At 41.4% G+C, this 23061-nt stretch overlaps 1 protein-coding gene across 5 annotated transcripts in view; it reads left to right on the top strand.

Annotated features, from left to right (window-relative positions):
- The window catches only part of cunh10orf71 (chromosome unknown C10orf71 homolog), a 98591-nt gene that overhangs the window by 21149 nt on the left and 54381 nt on the right, over positions 1–23061 (top strand). For 2 of the 5 annotated variants that reach the window (XM_087982425.1, XM_087982423.1), the window contains exon 1: positions 8563–8750. The gene's annotated coding sequence lies outside the window, so the exon portion shown is untranslated. The other 3 variants (XM_043678837.2, XM_043678836.2, XM_087982424.1) reach the window with 3 other exon arrangements.

Here is a 23061-nt window from a genome sequence, read left to right as displayed (position 1 = left end):
GAAAAGTCAACCCCAAATTTCCACTTGGGACGGAAATCCATAAATCTTGTTAGAGGACATCTGAATGAGGGCATCAGTTCCAAGAGCTTGAGTCTCAGCTGGGATGCCTTTTTTTTTATTAATTATGGGATGAGGGCATCAATGGCTAAGCCAGCATTTATTGCCCATCCCTAATTACCCAGAGGGCAGTTAAGAGTCAACCACTTTGTTATGGATCTGGAGTCACATGTAGGCCAGAACAGGTAAAGTTGACAGTTTCCTTCCCTAAAGGGGATTAGTGAACCAGATGGGATTTTCCTGACACTCAACAATGGATTCACGGTCATCATTAGACACTTAATTCCAGATATTTATTGAATTCAAATTTCACCATCTGCCATGGTGAGATTTAAACATGGGCCCCCAGAACATTCGCTGGGTTTCTGGATTAACAGTCCAGTGATAATTCCACCAGCCTGCCTCCAATACTCTGCAGTTCCATTACTCACATTGCTCTGCAATCTGCAGTTCCAATACTCAGATCGGAATAACTTGGTGGGATACTGGAGGAGAGTGAGCGTCCACAGAATCTGACCCTGATATTAGGAGAGAGAAGGGGATGGAGGAAACGTTAATTAGCTCATGTAAAGATCCAACTCTATAAGCATAACTTCCCCAATCATGAACTTCCTACAGTCAAAGAAAGGAAGAGAAAACAATAGAGTTAGAGGGGTGCAAATGGCCTCTCATTGTGATGACCAATCATAACCTCAAAACCTTATGGTCATTTTTATTCCAAAATATGGCTTTTAAGAAAGGATTGCTACAGAGACAAGTTAACTGCAAATGTAAAAAAACATCTATGTGGGGCCAATAGGAAGTAATAGCTAAAGGTGTCAAAAAACTGCAAGCAGACAGAACCATGATCTCTTGTGACTACAAAGATAATAGGCTAATGATTCCCTGCTCAACAAGTGACTTCTTGCGGATTATGACCAGTTTATGTTTTTCCCTTTGCAGAATACGCAGAGACAGGAAGTTTTAAAAAAGTTGCCTCTATACTGGAGTGTGCTAGTGATACTGAACATGCTTGTATACAACAGCCTGCATTCAAACATGAACGCACTGTGGTGGTCACAGTTGAAGAATTAGCCACTCATCACCCCTGCATTGCAGCTAGAGACCATGTCTTACTCTGAGTGCTGCAAACCAAATACAGAAAGGAAACAGGACAAAAAAAAGTTCTCTCTCTCTCACCCTGAATGCTGAAATACATAATCAAAAAGAATCAGAACAACAGAATCTCAACCAATCTGCCTAACTAAGGATCATGCAGCTGACTGTTCACCGATCAATGTTAAGGCTACTGATAACCTACATTGCAATGGCCACAATGGAAACTATCTGCTCTTCATTAACACCTCAGAGACAGATCTGTATCTCTTTTCATTTCCCTCTTATCTATTTGGGCTCATGCCAATTAGAAGTAGGAGGTATTTGTGTTGTGATAGCATTTCTTCTTGTGTGCAGCGATTAAAAATAACTGTCTCTTTTTGTTTAAGTCAAGAAAGCCTGGTTAAATTGCCTTTTCATAAAACATAAGTTCATTTGGGTCTGAGACAAAACTATCCACAAGGGAAAGGATTTATTTTTAGATAAACCTTCCAGCAACCACACAAGATGGCAAGTGAATAAAGATGGGGAGCTCGTTCATCCCTCTTCACCCAGAAGCTTAAAGTTTGGTGGCGTTCTCTCTGGAATCATAACAAATTGGGGAGCCTCAGTGGGTTCTGCTCATAACACCCAACAATACAATAGAATGCATTAAACTCCCATGGGGATTTTGAATACATGTGGATGGCATGGTGTCTCAGTGGTTAGCACTGCTGCCTCACAACAGCAGGGACCAGAGGTTGATTCCATCCTCAGATGACTGTTGGTGTGGAGTTTACACATTCTGCCCGTGTCTGCGTGGGTTTCTTCCTGGTGCTCTGGGTTCCTTCTACAGTCCAAAGATGTGCAGGTTAGATGTACTGACCATGCTAAATTGTCCAGGGGTGTGCAGGCGAGGTGAATTAGCCATGGGAAATGCAGGGTTACATACATTGGGTAGGATGTCTTTCAAAGGGTTGATATGGGCCGAACTTCCTGTTTCTGCACTGTAGGAATTCTATGATGCTGGAAAGCTTAATTGCAAACAAATCAATATTGGTAACTTTCTTGTGCTATCAATAAAGGAATGAATGTTATGGATTTATTTTAACAAAGTAGAGTTGAATATTCCCCTGATCCAAAATGCAAAGTGACTGACAGTTTATGAGCCATATGTCAAGCTTGACCAATTCCTATAGGTTGCTGGTGAAACATTCAATTTTAAAGAGAAAGATAATGATAAAAATGTATTTCATCTTCAAAGTCAATTATGGAGAGATGGTGGTAAATTTAGAACGTCTGCCTCTTTATCTAATAGAAGAAGCATTTACCAAACAGCAGGCAGGAATTAGACAGAACGAATGATGCGTATGTGGACAAATAATATGTCTTTAATGAGTTGTACGTTTTTTGTGTTGGATAGCTTCAGACAGGCAATGGAAGACCAGGATTAACTGGAGATTATCACCTTTAAACAGAAGAGGGGAACTCACGTTAAAAAACTATGAACAGGAATATGATCCAATCAGTTAGTCAGTTGTCATAACCAGACTGACCACAGATATGATATGATTTGTTCTTAAGCTCTTCAAGTTCCCTCAGCTGTCTCTTTCTGTCATTCTTCCCTTCGTTCTTTCACACACTTAATCCCTCCATCCCAACATCGGTTTCTCATGTATTTGGCTTTTGGGCTTGGCTCATTCCCTCTTCCAGTGATGCAACATTTCAACTGCAAAAGGAAAGGCTTGCATTTATGTAGCATTCATCTCAGCCTCCAGACATTCTAAAGCCCTGCAAAGCCAATAAATAAATACCAGGAAGGCAGCAGTAATGTTATTGGTCTAGTAATCCTGAATCCCCAGGTTAATATTCTGGGACATGGGGTTTCAATCCCACCAGGGTTGATGGTACAATTTACATTCATTAAAAAGCTAGCACACAGCAAAAGTTCATGCATAGACAGCTTGTAAACTCTGTTATAGCCTTCTTGCTGTTCATGCGCACTGGTCCATAACTGCTTTGTTGTTGTTCACTCTGTTCTTTCAGCTGCCCTTCTAAGTACAATGGATTCCACCATATTCCAGCCTCTGCTTCCCTCCAGTTTCAATACAAAATTGAAATGTTGACTGGATGCTCAGCTTAGATTCTCTACTTGCCACAATGCAAGACAAAGCTTTTCTCATTCATAGTGATTTCTATAACCCATCAAAGTCTTTCAGCTGCAGCATTGAGTCTTCTCCCGTTCATCAGTCAGCAAACGTTGAACGTATAAACTCTTCTCCCACATTCTTCTTTGCACTGCCAAGTTTGCCTTCCTAAGTTTTATACCACCATTCTCACCCCTTTTTGTTTTATATTCATTCAAGGGATGTGTGCGTCACTAGCATTTATTACCCATCCCTAAATGCCCAATGGGTAGTTAAGAGCCAACCACATCACTGTGAGTCTGGAGTCACATGTAGGCTAGACCAGGTAAGGATGGCAGTTTCCTTCCCTAAAGGACATTTATGAACCAGATGGGATTTTTTTTCTGACAATCGATTATCATTAGACCCTCAATTCCAGATTCTTTATGGAATTCAAATTTCACCATCTGCCATGCTGGGGTTTGAATATGGGTCTTCAGAACATTAGCTGAGTTTGTAGATTAAAAGTCTAGCAATAATGCCACTAGGCCATTGCCTCCCCCTTTCCTCATATGCAATTTTAGTTCTTGGAAAATTGATATTGAGCACCTGCTAACTTTGTCATTTAGCTCCTAAGTCATCATAATTACAGCATCTAGGGATCTAATGGAAGTGGTCTAGATCTTTTTAGTGGGTCATGACCTCCTCTTACATCAATGGGTATCTATACTGTTTGGATTGAAAGGCAATCATGTAGAAATGTCTGTCCTAATCTGCCATAGTTATATGTACCATGAGGCACGCATTCTGTAGCTGAACTTCTTAAGGTCACTTCAATGAAGATCTTGTTTTGAACAGACTGCTGTATTGTGCATCCGAAACACATGAAGTTTCGGATGATTCAAACTACATCTTGGAGCAGATTAGAAGTGTCAAATCCAAATAGGAAAAATAATTTGCAACTATTGCAGTGAATACCTCAAAACAAGAGCATTGAGTGAATATGCAGTGCCATATTGATGCTGATGTTTCCTGCAAAATTCTGTGCTTCACAGAACTGTGTAAAGTCACACCAGATGGCAATTCAAAAGTGAAACCGTCAAAGGGAAAGTTGAGGCTTTAAGATGGCATGGTGTTCACCCCAAGAGGACAAATTAATCTGAGAACCCATTACGTTGGCAAAGCTGAAAATCTGGAACTCTGGATCTTAGAAACAAAACTATAGTCACTCAACTCAACTAGATTAGATAATGATTCAGAGATGCCGGTGTTGGACTGGGGTGTACTAAGTTAAAAATCACACAACACCAGGTTATAGTCCAACAGGTTTAATTGGAAGCACACTAGCTTTCGGAGCGACGCTCCTTCATCAGGTGATTGTGGAGGGCTCGATCGTAACACAGAATTTATAGCAAAAATTTGCAGTGTGATGTAACTGAAATTATACATTGAAGAATTGATTGTCTGTTAAGCCTTTCATCTGTTAGAATACAGTGATAGTTTCATTTCTTTCATGTGTAAATCACAAAATCCTTTTTTTTAAAAGTTGATTCTCGGGTTAGCTAACCGAGAATGCAACTTTAAAAAAAAGGGTTTGTGATTTACACATGAAAGAAGTGAAACTATCACTGTATTCTAACAGATGAAAGGCTTAACAGACAATCAATTCTTCAATGTATAATTTCAGTTACATCACACTGCAAATTTTTGCTATAAATTCTGTGTTACGATCGAGCCCTCCACAATCACCTGATGAAGGAGCGTCGCTCCGAAAGCTAGTGTGCTTCCAATTAAACCTGTTGGACTATAACCTGGTGTTGTGTGATTTTTAGATTAGATTAGATTACCTACAGTGTGGAAACAGGCCCTTCGGCCAAACAAGTCCACACCGACCCTCCAAAGAGTAACCCCCCCCCCCCCCACATTCACCCCTGGCTAATGCACCTAACACTACAGGCAATTTAGCATGGCCAATTCATCTAACCTGCACATCTCTGGACTGTGGGAGGAAACCGGAGCACCCAGAGGAAACCCACGCAGACACGGGGAAAATGTGCAAACTCCACACAGACAGTTGCCCGAGACGGAAATTGAACCCAGGTCTCTGGTGCTGTGAGGCAGCAGTTCTAATCACTGAGCCAGCATGCCGTCCTAAGCAAGTTGAAAGTTCAAATTAATAACTCTAAACTCTCCAGAGGAGATCAACAGAGTTTCTCAGGACACATCGACTGACGAACGGACAAGCAAACAGCACAGGACAGACAGGGTCAACTGCAGGACCATAAAAGAATCTTGATGCTGAAGTCATCAAATTAAATGTCAGACTAGGCCAATGCAACTAAAGGAAAGAGTCAAAGGCACTGGTATAGTATAACAGGGTCAGCTGAGCAGACTTTGATATCGTGCCAGACAGCGCATACCAGCAGCCATTAGGGAAGACCCCAACAACCCAAATGGACACTGCCACAAGATACAAACAATGGATGTAATCTTGTGGGACCTTGAAAGGCATGGGCAATGGCCAGAAATCTGGGAGAAGTCAAGCAAGGCCAATCTCAACATTGGGAACAACCAACAGCTTTCCAGACATCCACATCAAAGTGAGACCCTTGCTCGGGGGTGGCCTATTAACAGGGATTATTCTTATTAACACTCTTATTAACTGCAAATCTCACTTCATTCATATGCATTCTGTGGGAAAGATAGAAACTAGATGCCGAGAATTCCCGATATGAAAGTCAGAATGGGTACTTGGCAACTCCAGCTCATTGCTTCCTTCTTCTGACTGCCGTCTTCAATAGTTGGCACCAATGGACACTCCAGGACTGTGGTTACATGCACCTCAAGTTCAGAGGATCTGGCATCCAACATGTGCCAGCCTCTTCACATTATTGTGGCACTTCTGTGATTCACTTACAGTGCCCTTCAACACTTTGAAAACGCTGACAGCTATCATTACAATGACAGAGAGTTTTGGATTTCCACAATCTTTAATCAGAAAATGTGGCTCCCTGGACATCAGCCCAAGGTCTAATTTTAAGGTTATGTCCCATTGTTCTATATGCTGCACCAAAGAAATAGTTTAAGATGATATTTTTAAATGTTATTGGAAATTTGGCAATAGAATCATTCTGTATGCAAAAGGTGACCTTATTGTAGCATATGAGATTGGTAGTGGGCTTGAGAGATAGGTATCAAGACATTGTTTCCCCTTATGGGAGAGTCTAAGACCAGGGCATGGTCTCAGACTGAGGGTCACCCATTTGGGATTAAAGTGAGGAGATGTTCTTCTCTTGGAGAGTGATGAACCTGTGGAATTCTTCTCCAAAGGCAACTGTTGTGATTGATTCATTCAGTGTGTTAGGACTGAGATAGATAGATTTATAATTCGGAATCAAGGGTTATGGAGAAACGACAGGGAAGCAGAGTTGAGGATTACCAGATCAATCTTGATCTCATTGACTAGCAGAGCAGACTTGATGGGCTGAATGGCCTACACCTGTTTGTCTCATTGTTCTGTCTGCCCCTAGCAAAGGAAACAGTTTCTCTCTCTCTACCCTACCAAATCCACGAACACCTCAATTAGAATAACTGTTTATCTTCGATTTTCAAGTTGGTGAATTTCTGTAGAGTCTTGCTTCTCTGCTATGTTTCGGCAAAAGATATGTGGAAATTCTCGAGAAACAGTAATAGCATTGCATTGGTAGTGGATAGCTGAGAGTATGTCAATAGATCTTCCGCTCCATAGTACAGTCTATATGGGTAGGGAGAAAGGACTGTTAACAGATATGTTCTCCACTTAATCTAAACTCCACCTTGCTCAACCTCTACCTACCTTCTCCTTGTCCCTTCAACACTAACCATGCCTTAAAATGGCAAGATCTATTTAATAGAATTCCCCATTTAAGCTCCTCTGTCTTTCTATATCACATACCTTCTTTTTTATCCTTTATTAAAACTCTTTGACCAAGATCTCAGTTACCTCTCCTAGCCCTCTATCAGTACATCTGCTTTTCCTAAAGGCAGGATGAAATGTCATGGCCCATATATCCACTGGCCCTGCAGTATAAATGAAAGTCATTGATTTTCAATATATACTATCTGCCATACAATTAAGAGATTCCAACTTGCTGTTGATATTTGGGAGCTGAAGCAGCTTATGATTCTAACCCTTGCCGTAGAGATCTAGGGGTAGATAAATAAATAGCTGCTTTTGTTCATGAATCACTGATTGATGTCTAATCACTGTCATTCCCTTTCCCAGCCCATAATCCTACAATACATTTGTGACTGTCCATCAACTCATACTGTGAGATCACTACAGCAAGAGCCTTTGGGAACTTAGTCACTGTATCCATCGCCTATTATAGTATTGCTCGTCTGCATATAAGGCTACAGGGGGATTACTAGACCAAGCAGAGAACTGGAAAGTGCTGTTCTCTTATCCTCTGCACGTCTTCTGACCTTCTTTACTGAGAGGTAAGTGTCAGAAACTTAAAGACAGATGCCCCATATGTTCCTCTCTGCTTTAAATCACCCCAAACGCTTACACAGCACACGCAGGAGACTGCCTTGAAATTTAGCTCTGTTGTTTTTTGGTCCAGGATTAAAAATAGGAATTTGATGTCAGTTATCTGTTTCAGGAGTCTATTGTTTGATATCAAATGCCCAGCACCTTAATAAAGAACAGAAATATAATAGTGGAATTGTTAAATCAAAGTACAGCACAAGCCACTGTGTGTTAACCTTGGGTCTCTAATTCACTGCAAGGTGATGAAGCAATGAGCTGCCCTGGAAAATTCAAATCTTGTCCCAGTAGATGACTGTTATACTGGCAAAGGTATGAGTACACTTATTTTGACCTGGTGATGCAATGTTTCTATTTATGGGAGAGAAAAATCAACTCATCATCATGTGGTGCGTAGCCTCGATTCCTTTTAACGCTTGCAAAAACAAGTTATTTGGAAAATAAGGTACGTCCAGTTCAGAAAGCACTTGTAATGCTTTTGGGGGGGAGCTTCACAACCTCATAACTGCAGCTGAGGCATTCATTCTAGAAGATAGAGTAAGTAGCCAGTCAAAATAACTACCCAAATATAAAAATAGCTGACCAGTCTGTTTGTTTCATCTGTGTGATACTTGACACCAACAGCATTGCAATGCATGTACTAGCTTCCCCATCTGATCAACTCTTTTTGGTTTCTGTTTTCATGGAGTCTATTTAAGTGCCTCTGACTGATGCTGACTCCCCCTGCAATTTTTCAGTCCCTGCTCTTGGTTTGCACAGGAGGTCTGGCGAGTACGTTTCTTTGAAACGATTTTAAAGTGTGTAAGATGGCACAGAAAGAGTAACAGAAATCACTTGCTTTTCGCCACAGCTGCCCTGAACTGTATGAAAAGCATTCATAGCTTGCCAGCAGACAAGTACTGAGGAACTGATTGGAAATGCAAGCACTTCAACTGTGACCAGGAGAAAATGAAAATACAGTGATGGTAAGTCAATCTGATTTATTTTCGTGTAACAAAATTTTGGAGGAGAAAGGGCTCCCTAAATCTCCAGCATAAAAAGCCTGAATTGTAAACAAAACCAAATCTGAGTATAACTAATATGCTTTGCCAACAGGAGTCTATCACATTGTGGATCTTAGATAAATAAATAGATGGATATTTATTTTTGTTGACCGCCTGATTATTAATTGGCCATGTCATAGCCATCTTGCAGAGAGCTGTGTCCAAACTGCATATAATGTACTGTTGGCAACCAAACAGCTCAGAACCATACACAAGGAAAGGACATGGGTGGTAGCTGTCAAGTGGGCAGGTTAGATGAAATACAAGTTAGCCTCTATCTTTTATTTTGTTTTTGCAGACAAGTTATAAGATGCTTGCACATTTGTTTACTGTTAGTAGTTAACTCACACTGTTCGTAACATCATTGTGCCTTTATACCGAGAGTGGATTTTCAGTTTTCACAAGCTGACACAGAAACATATGGTGGTGACTGACTAAAGGCAGAGTTCATTTTTGGTATGAAGAGTATTACGACGCTTTGGTTAAACTATGATTTTAATGAGAAAATAGGAAAGAGCTCAGTTCAGTCAGCCTTTTGATAAAGTTTCCAAAAGGCAATGAAAGGGTCTATATTGTTTTAAATTCACTGAAAACAACTCAATAGTTCAAACAGCAAAACCTACCTGTTATGATGGCTGTGAATGTTTATGAAGCAGCATGGAAGTAAAGGACAGGTTCAAATCCTCAGCTGGGGCATTTGGTAATACCAGCATATTATTCTATTTTTTAAACCCACTGTTACAGGATTCAGTCTTTATTCCACAACGTCCTACAGGCTTCAATAATACATTGGTGTCCACTGTTAATTTATTAAGCTTTGCACTTTTTAGACTTGGCTTTCTAGAACAAGTTTATCTTATATTAATAGTCATTTGGGAGAACTGTATTGGAAAAAAGGCACATTTTATCAAAACTTTTCATCTTGCACTCAGGACAATTTGCAAGAATGCCAAGTCAAGGAGAGAATCAACACGCAGTATACTTAGTGGTTTCCCCTTGAATTAGTGTGTGAGTGTCAGATGAAACACTTTGACAGTACTTGTCTTTTTTTAGCATTACTCCATTATACTGTGTTAACATTATGTTAACTTAATTCTAACCATTTGACAGATTCTGTAGTCTCACTTACATTCCCTTAAAAAGCTCATCCAAAACACAGGCCTTTTGTTTCGATCACTGTAATTTGTGATTAAACAAGATTAAGTGTTAACCATTTGCAATGCTCCATATTCTGAAACTCCAAAGACAACAAAAACTGATAACTTTAAACTGATCCACAGCTCCCAGTTATAAGATACTAGAAGCAAAGCTTTTCTTATTTGGAGCATTGCCAGGGCCACCCTGTTTTATGAACAATTTCATTCTTATTTTTCTTGGAATCAAGATGATCCAGCAGATGTTCTTCTTATCCTTTCTGTTTGTCAAGCAAGAAATTACATCCCAGAGTGAGTCATGCTGTGTGGTGAGGAGGATGATATCCATAATGTCCTTCCCAAGACAGTGCCAAGTTCAAGCTACATGCAATCTGTGATGGGAAAGACTAAGCAACTATGACCTCAAGAGAAGGAATGATTTGTCCAAAGTACACTGTATCAGCATAAGTTGGAACATACTACGATAGTAAACCACTCTGAAGCTTGTCAGTGTTGAGTATCTTGGATATATTCTCCTTTGAATTTGCCATTCATTCACTGTGTTTAAATGGATTCCTTCTACTCTCAGCATACTGAATGTTAAAAGTGTGCAGATCCCTGGCACCAACAAGGCCAGGGCTAACTGCGATGGCTACATTGCTTGAGTGTGCTGCTGAACCCACAGACAAGATTCTAACTTGAAGAACAGTCATTTTTGTAGAGTGCGGTAAGTTAGCTGGCATGTGGGGATGTAGATTCGGCAGGGTTTTGTATTCCACATTGGAAATTAGAAAGAAGGAGTATGAAAGCTTGCTAATTATTCCTTTCATGCTTCAATGACACCATCTGCTAAGAAACCGAATGAGTGGATGTATTCTGCAGAACGGCAATCTCAAAATAATGGGAGATGCTCTTCTAGCTTTCATGTGCCTATGTGTTAGAGAGGGAGTGATTTATCAGTTATGGTGTAACAATATGCACCGATCTGAATTACAAGAACCTTTACAAGAATTAGCTGTATTGTCACATGAGTACAGCGAAAAGTTTACAGTTGTCACTTATGGCACCATCTCAGGTACCAAGGCACCTCGGTACAAATTCTTAAGTATGAATTCTTAAGGAAAAAGCTATTAAAAATAAGGAAATAAAAAGTTCAGCAATGAATTAGAACAATAGAGAAGTGAGAGTTCAGAATATCAGCCCTTCCAAACCAGACCCCGCCCAGCCTCACTTCAAGGCTGATAGTTCCAGGAGTCTGAGTCCACGCTGAGGCCAGGAGTCTGAGTCCACGCTGAGGCCAGGAGTTTAAGTCCACACTGAGGCCAGGAGTCTGAGTCCATCCTGAGTCCGGGGGTCTGAGTCCACCTTAAGGCCAGGAGTCTGAGTCCACCCTGAGACAAGGAGTCTGAGTCCACACTGAGGTCGGGAGTCTGAGTATATGCTGAGGCCGGGAGTCTGAGTCCACACTTAGGCTGGGAGTCTGAGTCCACACTGAGGGCGGGAGTCTGAATCCATGCTGACGCTGGGAGTCTGAGTCCATCCTGAGGCAAGGATTCTGAGTCCATCCTGAAGCCAGGAGTCTGAGTCCATGCAGAGGCTGTGAGTCTGAGTCCATGCTGAGGCTGGGAGTCTGAGCCCACACTGAGGCTGGGAGTCTGAGCCCACACTGAGGCTGGGAGTCTGAATCCATACTGAGGACGGGAGTCTGAGTCCATCCTGAGGCTGGGAGTCTGAGTCCACACTGAGGCCAGGAGTCTGAGTCCACACTGAGGTTGGGCGCCTGAGTCCATGCTGAGGCCAGGAGTTTGAGTCCACACTGAGGCCAGGAGTCCGAGTTCACATTGAGGCTTCTATATAGAACCTTATAATCAGACGCCAACCTACCAAATGGATTTGTACTCACTCTTCAAACGTTATCCAATGAGTCCCACTCCCCTTTCCCCAAAACCTTTACATATCCAATTTCTTTTTGGAAGTTCTTATTAACTCTGTTTTCACCCTTTCAAGGACTGTATTTCAGATCAGAATGAGCTTTGGAGAAAAATAATCCTCATCACCATCTCCAATATCTCACACACTATTTTCCTTTCTTTTAAATCAGTATCCGTTGCTGCCCAGTCCTCCTGGCAGATTATCCTTATTTACTCAATCAAAATGCCTCAGATTCCACCCACTCTTACTGTATTAATATTGTTACCCAAATTTTCATTGCAACACCAGTCATAAAATGTTCCCATGATGGGCTTGTCAAAGATATTTTTGGCTACTTCCTTTATCCCTGCTCTATTGGAATCACTGGGAAATGGAATGATAATGGACCGGAATGGAAAACCCAGGCTTCTGAGTCCCTTTTTAAAAAAATTTATTCAGGGGATGTGGACTTCCCTGGCTGGGCCATTGGTTATTGCTCAGCTCATCCATTTGACACAGATCGCAATTATTATACTGCCCTCAAAGTCGAAGCCATGAGCCTGAGCTGAACAGCTTTTGGAAACCAGGAGTCAAAAAGTGTGGCGTTGGAAAAGCACAGCCGGTCAGGCAACATCCAAGGAGCAGGAGAGACGACAATTCGAGCATAAACGCTGACTCTCCTGCTCCTCGATGCTGCCTGAACGGCCATGCTTTTCCAGCTCCACACTCTCCGACTCTGATCTCCAGCATCTGCAGTCGTCACTTTCTCTCCTTTGGAAACTAGGAGGCTACTGTATCAGTGAGATTGTACAAGCTGATTTCCAGTCTGGCCACAAAGCAGCTATAACTGGGCTCGATAAAATTTAGTGGTTCAGTGTTCAGGAGGCTATTTGAGAGGTCCATTATTCACTCTGAGAAGGAATCAGCTCCTAACATTGACCTTTGATCTGGCCTTCCATACATTGAGATGGGGACCTTAGTCCTTAATTCCATTTCATTTAAACAAACTGTCTCCACAAACAGAATCTATCTTAACACCTTTTAAATCTTAAACAAATCATTCTCGAAAAGATAATCGAAAAGGTTTAAACTAGCAGTTATTTCCATCAGGGAGGTAAAAACAATGACTGCAGATGCTGGAAACCAGATTCTGGATTAGTGGTGTTGGAAGAGCACAGCAGTTCAGGCAGCATCCAAGGAGCAGCAAAATCTACGTTTCGGGCAAAAACCCTTCATCAACTTTTCCAAAGCCTCATTCTTCTGCCATTGAAACTGCTATTCCTGATCCATAATTATTTCCTGTCAGCAAGACCCATCCACATTGATCAGGTTTTATGGGAAGAAGTGCTCCCTGCTATTAATCTTAAATGTATTGTCATAGAACAGAGGCTGGCCATTCAGCCCAACATGCCTTGGTCCTATCTCTCTGGTGAAGCAATTCACCGTTATGCCATCCCCTGAAGGTTTGCAAGCGTTTTCTCTTCAGGTAATGTTCCAATTCTCTTTTGAGAGTTGCAAGAGACAAACTTGAGTTTTGAATAGCAGTCCAGTGGCTATCACAATATTTTTTGCCTAATGGTCCCCAACAGATTATCAGAATAATTATGATTATACAATTTCATTATACAACTTGTGTTTCATAAATTAGATTAGATTAGATTCCTTACAGTGTGGAAACAGGCTCTAGGGCCCAACCAGTCCACACCGACCCTTCAAAGGGCAACCCACCCAGTCCCACTTCCCTCTGACTAATGCACCTAACACTATGGGGGTAATTCAGCATAGCCAATTCACCTAACCTGCACATCTTTGGACTGTGGGAGGAAACCGGAACACCCGGAGGAAACCCACACAGAAACGGGGAGAATGTGCAAACTCCACACTTAGGCTACGAAATGACACCCTTCTGGTGCCAGGTCCGTAGCATCAGCACCACATGCCCTCCCCTGAAAACTTGCCTTTTTTAATATTTTGTACCTTTATGCATGGTTTATTCAGTAATTATCTTACCTAGCATGTTCTACCAGTATTAGCTGGATTAGCTACCACCACTTAGCATTGCTCAGACACAGTTTCAAGATAGATGGCCCAGTGCTCTACATTCAGAGGGAAATGGAACCCAAGACCTTTTAGCTCTTTCTATCTGACTGGAGCTGTTTGATGCTGTCTCCTACATGTGCAGATGGAAAGTAAGTCATATTACATTTAAACTGAAGATACGTATTTCCAGTAAGCTGAACTGTCAGGATGTTAAGCCTCATTGTCCTGCACCATTTGGTCTCTCCAGTTACTGTGGGTGATGATAAAAAAAACAGATAATGCTAGACTCTTGATATTCAACCAAACCCTCCAGCATTCTAACATCTTCAGAATATTATATCAATGGAGGGACAGAGAGCCTGCTGCGGAATAGACAGGTGTGGGTGTCCCTTGTACATGAAACACACAAAGTCAGTATGCAAGTAGTATGTTAGTTTTTTTGTTGAAAGAGAATGGAGTATAAAAGCAGACTATAACTGAGAGAAGGATATGATGGACCAAACAGTCTTACTTTGCTGTCGATCTCTCGAGGAATTGCTGAGACTATTCTGGGTGCACCGTGTACAGTTATGATCACCTTATATTTGCGTAGTTCACAGAAGGTTCACGAGATTGATTCCTTGGATAAGGGATGAGAAGATGTTGGATATATTTATCCATTACAGTTTAGAAGAATGTGTGGGGATCTTGTTGAAACATGTGAGAATTTTAGGAGTCTTTACCGGGTGAATGCTGGGAGGATGTCTCAAATTGAAGGCATAGTTTAGAAATAAGAGGTCATGAATTTCAAATGGAAATGAGGAGAAATTTCCTCTGTAATAAAGTCAATAAGCTATGGAATTTTCTTTGAAACAGTAGAGGAGGTCAATGTATATATTCAAGGATGAGTTAGAGCAGATTTCTGATTGACAAAGGAGTCAGGGATTAACGGGACAAGAAGGAGACTTATGGAGTTAAAGGCATTACCATATCAATTATGTTCTTATTGAATGGTGGAGCAGGTTCAATGTGTGAAATGACCTACTCGGACTTCTTATGATCTAATGAGATCAGGAATACTAGAAGATAGCATATTTGAACAGTGAATATAATTAGGGCAGATTGCATAACTGGTCTGGACTAAAGCTCTCTCTTTAAATTCAGCAAACTACTTTGTACTATACTTTTAACCTTGAGTCTGGCAGATGTCCACTAGGCAGGATATGTTTCTCTCCTGTCTAATGTAATTGAAGTAATTTGTGATCTTCATCTCTGCTCCACTTGAAGAGATATCAAGGGGTGATCGGCGAATGCAGAACGGGGAAAGAGAGGACACGAAGTCACAGCCTTGCAGAACCGATAGCAGTCACTGGTGTTTTGTAGACAAGCCTTGCAGCCACTCCGCATTCAGCAACCCACTCCACCTCCCGACTTAGAGCAATGAGATTAATCTCCAGGAAATTTTCAAAGTGAAGGATGGCAGCCAAAATATTCTGAACACTCCTCATTCCATTCTTAGGCCAATAGTCATAGAGTCATACAGCACGAAAACAGATTGCTCTGTCCATTGTGCTAGTCCTGTAGATAGAAATGGCAGCATCCCATTGGCATTTTAGATTCAGAGATTCATAGAATATACAGCACACAAACAGACCCATCGATCCAACCAGTCCTATGCCGACCATAATCCCAAACTAAACTGATTCCAACTGCCTGCATTTGGCCCATATCCCTCCAAAGCTTTCCTATTCATGTACCTGACCAAGTATCCTTTAAATGTTGCAATTGTACCTGCATCGACCACTTCCTCTGGCAGTTCATTCTACATATGAACCACCCCTGTGTGAAAAAGCTGCTACTCAGGTCCCTTTTAAATCCTACTCCCCTCACCTTAAAAATATGGCCCCTAGTTTTGAATCCCCACCCCACGATAGGGAAAAGACCTCGGTCTGCCTTAAGAGTGGGACTCAGCCCAAGAGAAAACCTCAAACAATCGGGACATCTTGACAAGTTCAATGACTTTAATCTGCAATGATTTGGAGGTGCTGGTGTTGGACTGGGGTGTACAAAGTTAAAATCACACAACACCAGGTTATAATCCAACAGGTTTATTTGGAAGCACTAGCTTTCAGAGTGCTGCTCCTACTTTAACCTGGTGTTGTGTGATTTTTAACTTTCATCTGCAAGTTAGCTTCATCTTGCATGTCAGTCTTAGATCATTCAGTCACCATTTTACTACATGTCAGAAGATTGTTAATTCAAACGTTCGGTGTGAAAATGAGACAATTGTTTTATTATTCATTCATGGGATGTGGACATCGCTGGCTGGGCTCCAGCATTTATTGCCCATCCCTAGTTGCCCTTGATAAAGTGGTGCTGAGCTGTCTTCTTGAATCGCTGCAGTCCATTTGCTCTAGGTATACCCACAATGCTCTAAGGGAGTGATTTCCAGGAAACTGATTGAGTGACACTGACATATTTCCAACTCAGGATGGTGAATTGCTTGGAGGGGAACTTGCAGGTGATGGTGTTCTTACCTTTCTAGATTGCAGTGGTTGCAGGTTTGGAAGGTGCTGTCTAAAGAACCTTGGGAATTTCTGCATTGCATCTTTTAGATGGTACAAATTGCTGTTACTCAACATTGGTGGTGGAGGGAGTGGATGCTTGTGGATGTGTTGCCATTGAAGTAGGCTGCTTTATTCTGGATGCCGTCATACTCCTTGAGTGTTGTTGGAGTGTACTCATCTAGGCAAGCAAGGAATATTCCATCACACTCCTGACTTGTGCTTTGTAGATGTTGGACAAGCTATGGGAATAGAATTACTCATTGCAAGATCCCCAGCCTCTATAGTATTTGTATGGCTAGTCCAGTTAATTTCTGATCAAACGGAACCCTGGATGTTGATAGTGGGGTGTTCAGAGATGAAAATGCCATTGAATGTCTACGATGAATAGTTAGATTCTCTATTGCTGAAGACAGTCATAACCTGGCATTTGTTTGGCATGACTGTAACTTGCCACTTGTCAGCCCAAGTTTTGGTATTGTTCAGATCTTGCCATATTTGGACACAGACTGCTTCAGTATCAGACCAGTTGCAAATGGTGCTGAACATTGCGTGGTCATCAGTGAACACTTCAAACATTATGACGGAGGGAAGATCATTGAGGAAGCAGCTGAAGATGGTTAGGCCTAGGACACTACCCTAAGGAACTTGTGCAGAGATGACCTGCAACTGAGATGACTATCCTCCAAAAACCATGACTGTCTTTCCTTGTAGCACGTATGATTCCAAACAGAGGACAGTTTGCCCTCTGATTCCCAATGATTCTGGTTTTACTAGGGCTGGATAGTCAAATGCAGCCTTTATGTGAAGGGCAGTCTCTCTCATTTCATTTGGGAATTCAGCTCTATGGTCTATGTTTGAACCAAGGCTGTAATGAGGTCAAGAAGTGAGTGGCCCTGGAGTCACTGAACAGGTTATTCCTGAGCAGGTGCTGTTTGACAGCACTGTTGATGACACCTTCCATCACTTCACTGTTGATTGAAAATAGACCGATGGGGTGCTAATAAATTAGTTTGGAATTGTCCTTTTTTTGTGTACAGTGCACCCCTGGGCAATTTTCCACATTGTTTGGGATATACTAGTATTGGAGCTCCAGTCCAATAGCTTCACTAATGACACAGTGAATTTTGGAGCACAAATCCTCAGTACCATTGTTGGAATGTTGTTAGGGCCCATAGCCTTTGCAGTATCCTGTACCTTCCGTTAATTCTTGATATCTTATGGGTTGAATCAAATTGGATGAAGACTGGTACTTGTGATACTGAGGATCTCTAGAGGAGGCTGAGATGGATAACTACTCAGCACTTCTGGCTGAAGGTTGTTGTAAGTATTTCAGCGTGACCTTTTACACCGATGTGTTTATCTTCCATAGCACTAAGGTTAGGCTATTTGAGGAGTTTCATTCACTAGTGAGTTACTTAAATGTCCTCCATCCATTCATGACTGGATTTAGTCATTTAAATTTTAGCAAAAGCGATGTCATTTATCAAGGATAGATCAGAGCATATTCTACATGGTGACATGCTGGGAACAGTCAGACTGTGGGGTGCGAGAGGGAAACAGATGCACAGATCACTAAGATGGTCACAGACAAGTACAAAAATGTATAGTAGGAAGTCAAGTTATCTCAGACTACAAAGAGATCTTGATCAATTGGGTCAATGGTCTGAAAACTGATAGATGGTGTTTACTTTGGATAAATGTGAGATGTTGCATTTTGGTAAAACAAACAAGGACAAGACTTATACAGTTAAAACTAGGGCCTTGGGTAATTACATTAGATTCTCTACAGTGTGGAAACAGGCCCTTCAGCCCAACTAGTCCACACCAACCCTCTGAAGAGTCACCCACCCAGATACATTCCCCATATTTACCCCTGACTAATGCACCTAACTCTATGGGCAACTTAGCATGACCAATTCACCTAACCTGCATATCTTTGGACTGTGGGAGGAAACCAGAGCAAACCCACGCAGACACAGGGAGAATATGCAAACTCCACACAGATAGTCACCTGAGGCTGGAATTGAACCTGGATTCCTGGCACTGTGAGGCAGCAGTGCTCACCACTGAGCCACCATGCCGCCCAGAACTAATGTTGTAGAACAGAGAGATGCAGGTGTTCAGGTACATAATTCTTTGAAGTTTGCTTCACGTGTAGGCAGGGTGGTGAAGATGGCATTTAGCACATATGTCTTCATTACTCACACCTTTGAGTATCGGAGTTGGGACATGTTGAGGTTGTAACACGACGTTGGTGAGACCTCTTCTGGAGTACTGTGTCTGGTTCTGGCCGCCCTGTTATAGGAAGGATATTTTTAAACTGAAAAGGGTGCAGAAAATATTTACCAGGATATTGCCAGTAATGGAGGATTTGAGTTATAAGGAGAGACTGGATAGGCTGGGACCTTTTCTACTGGAGCGTCAGAGGTTGAGGGATAGCCTTTATAGAGGTTTACAAAATCATGAGAGGTATAGATGAGGTACATAGTGGGTGCATTTTCCCTAGGGTTGGTGATTTCAACACGGAGGGGGGGGGCATATTTTTAAGGTGAGAGGAGAAAGATTTAAAAAGAAGATGATGGGCAACATTTTTACATAGAGAGGGGTTCATGTATGGAATTAACTTCAGAAGAAGTGGTGGATGCTACTCCAGTTACAATGTTTTGAAGACATTTGATTCAGTACATGAATAGGAAAGGTTTGGAGGGATATGAGCCAGGAGCAGGCAGGTGGGATGGGTTTAGTTTGGGATTATGGTCGGCATGGACTGGTTGGACTGAAGGGTCTGTTTCCGTGCTGTATGACCCTATGAACTTAAAATGCTACTGGGATGTTGCCATTTGTATTTAGATGACTACTACAAGGGAATAGAGGGTATGCTATAAATAGACAAAGGACTGATTAAACAATGCCTAGAATACTGTGAGTCATTCTGTGCATGACATCTTCGACTGAAATATTGATCTTGGAGAGAGAGAGAGAGAGAGAGCAGTGCTCCAGCACGATACTTGGACTCCAAGGTTCAAATTGTCAGGAGAGATTACACAAAGTTCGATCAGCCCTGCAGTTTAGAAAGTGAAGAGGTATTTAGATGAAGGTCTTTTTAAAGGATATTCAGGCAGTTGTGACTCACTGGTCAGAATGGTGTGGGTCCAAGCCCCATCAGTGGAAAATCAAGGCGATGGTTAATTAAATAATTAATGACTATCGGAGACCCTGCCTGCTACTAAAACTGATTATCTGATTGTTGTTTCAGTGTGGGAGTTAGCTGTGTGGGCAATTGTTCCATTATTTGGATATTGAAAAGTTTATAATTCATTGATTGTGAAGTGCTTTCAGACATGGAGTTGTGACATATACGGTACAAATGTGCATTTTTCTGTTGTGTGAACAGCATACAAACCAGTGTAGTTGGGATACACAGGAATGTGATAAGACTTGTACTTGTGTGCCATTGAACAGAATTTGTCCCCTCCATTCTTAGTGCTTAGTGTTAGCCATGGTGACCAGGTGCACTTCCACAATTCCAGGAAGGACAAACCTGACTGAAAGCATTAACGATTCAACTCTGTCCTATTCGATTATGATCTAAATAATTGAACAGATTAGCATTTAGAAATGGGATCATAATAGCAGTGAATTGATTTCTTTCCCCCCTTGAACTTCTCATGAGCTGTACACCAAAATTTGAAAAGACAGTCATCACATCACCTTTTGCCATCAGTCAGCTGTCCTTCTAAAGAAACTTGTGATAACTCTTGGCTCGATGCTACAGCTTTGTAATTTTATCTTCTTTTTAAATTTCATTGCAGTAAGTTCGCACTAACACAAAGTGTTGTTCTTTTTTTATTTATCCATCTGCTGTTGCTGCTTGCAAGGCAATTTTCCACCTAAAATCCAGTTACTTCCCTATGTTGTTGATGGCAGTGTGTTTTTCTATGCCAGTGAAAGCAGATGTTTCTAGCACAAATTATGCCATAATTTAAATCCAGTTGGAAATGGCTCATAGTTTTCTTCTTTTAAGATGTACATATTCAGAAAAGCACATCTGGAAAGACTGGGTCTTTAAATTTAATAACACATACAAACAAAAATTTATGAACTTGATAAACTAAAGCAGAAAATGCCCAGGAATTGTATAATTCCAATGCAATAATGTCAAACATTGCAGCTCGTTTAGAGTCATAGAGTCATGTGGCATAAAAATAGGCCCTTTGGCCCACCATGTCTATTCTAAACAACAAACACCAAACTATACTAATCCCATTTACCTGCACTTGGTCCATAGCCTCCTAACGATGAAGGGCTTCTGCCCGAAACGTTGATTTTCCTGCTCCTCGGATGCTGCCTGACCTGCTGTGCATTTCCAGCACCACTCTAACCTTGGCTATAATCTCCAGCATCTGCAGTCTTCACTTTCGCCATAACTTCCTAAGCCTTGGCAATTAAAGTGCTCACCCAGATGCTTTTTAAATGCCTCCACTACCCTCTCAAGTAGCACTCATTCCATTTCTACCATCCTCTGGGTTAAAAAGGATTTCCTCAGATCTCCTCTAAGCCACTTACTCTTCATCTTACACTTGTGACCTCTAATCAGAGACATTTCTGCTCTGGGGAAAAGATTCTCACAATCTTCCCATTCTATGCCGCTCCGAATTTTGTGTACCTCAGTCATTTCCCCCCTCAGCCTCCTCTGCTCCAAGGAAAACAAACTCTGTCTATCCAGTCACTCCTCAAAACTGAGACTTCCCAGCCCAGGCAACATTCTGGTGAATCTCCTCTGCATCCACTCCAGTGCAATCACATCCCTCGAATAGTGTGGCAGCCAGAACTGCACAAAGTAGTCCATCTGTAGCCCAACCAAAGTTTGGAGGTGCTAGTGTTGGACTAGGGTGTACAAAGTTAAAAATAACACAACAGCAGGTTATCATCTAACAGGTGTATTTGGAAGCACTAGCTTTCGGAGCGCTGCTCCTTTATCAGGTGGTTGACAACTTGCGCTCGTGCTTCCAAATAAACCTGTTGGATTATAACCTGGTGTTGTGTGATTTTTAAAGTTATATAAAGCTGAAGCAAGACTTCCTTGCTCCTATAGTCTACACTCTGGCTAATGAAGGCAAGCATTCTGTCACCCTGCGCTAATTCTTTCAGGGATCTATGAACTTGTACAACAAGGTCCATTTGTTCACAAAAATAAGAAATTGCTTGAAAAACTGAGCAGGTCTGACAGCATCCATGGAGAGTAATCAGATTTAACATTTCAGGTCCAGTGACCCTTCTTTAGAACTGACACAAAAAAGTAACTCTGATTTATGTCTACAGATGCTGCCAGAATAGCTCTGTTTTTCCAACAATTTCTGTTTTTGTTTCTGATTTCCAGCATCTGCAGCTCTTTCAGTTTTAAGTTCCCTTTGTCCCTGAGTACTCCCTAGGGGCCTACCATTCATTCCATATATCCTTTAAGTTTTCAGGACTCAGTGTCAAGTTTTTTTTATTCATTAACAGAATTAGGGTGTTTCTGACTAGGCCAGCATTTATTGCCCATCCCTAATTGCCTCGAGAGCAGTTAAGAGTCAATCACATTGTGGGTCTGGAGTCACATGTAGGCCAGACCAGGTAAGGATGGCAGTTTCCTTCCCTAAAAGACATTAGTGAACGAGTTGGGTTTTTCCAACAATCAACAAAGGATTCATGGTCATCATTAAATTCTTGATTCCAGGTTTTTATTGAAATCAAATTCCACCACTTGCCATGATGGTATTTGAACCCAGGTCCCTAGAACATTATCTGGGTCTCAAGATTATCAGCCTAGCAATAATACCACTCGGCCATCGCCTCCCCAGAAAGTGCACTTAAACAAGTTAATTGAGCTGTTCAATCCCTTTTAGACTGTATACAATTGTTCAATCCCTTTAAGACAACTATACATGTCTGCAACTTATAGTGAATATATTTTTGTTCCCTGCATGGTACATTTCTGATGGCAATATGGTCACTCACTAGTGCAGCTTATAGGGAACGCATATGAAGATTCCTTCTATTTGAAATCAGAAATGTATTCAAAATGAAATGGCAACCGCAAAGAACTTCATGGATATGGTTAAGATGGTACTGCACAACAAACCAAGCCCTTCCCTTTGGATTCAACTTTGAAGGAACTGATTTAATCAGCAAATGCCCATTTGCTTGTTTAAAACAACCTGGCTTGGCTTATGTTTTTTTAAACTGCTTCCATCTGAAAGTGATTTTCCAAAGAGCAAACCTTTCACTTTTTCTTCTTGTCCCTGGTGTTAGCTATGCTTCCCAGTGCACATTCGATACTAGAAACATGACTCTACATATTTGAGTTGGCTGTTCTGTTGACTCTGATATTAATAATGCAAAATATGTTGGAATGTTATATACTAAGACAAAAGATGCAGAACCTGTGATGCATTAATAAAATCTACAGTATCCTTCAGAATCTTAAGACTCTTGAAATTAAGGCAGGATGCACAGCCTCCTCATCTACCTTAATATATGTCAGGAGCAAAAGTTGAGAACATGGCAATATACTGGAGCAGGAAATATTACTGAGGACCATCTATCCGATCGTAATGTTTT

This window comes from Chiloscyllium plagiosum, unplaced genomic scaffold, assembly GCF_037043375.1.
Source record: "Chiloscyllium plagiosum isolate Xiang-an unplaced genomic scaffold, Cpla_swu_hap1 HiC_scaffold_43, whole genome shotgun sequence".
Classification (NCBI taxonomy): Eukaryota; Metazoa; Chordata; class Chondrichthyes; order Orectolobiformes; family Hemiscylliidae; genus Chiloscyllium; species Chiloscyllium plagiosum.
This window is presented reverse-complemented; position numbering and strand designations above follow the sequence as displayed.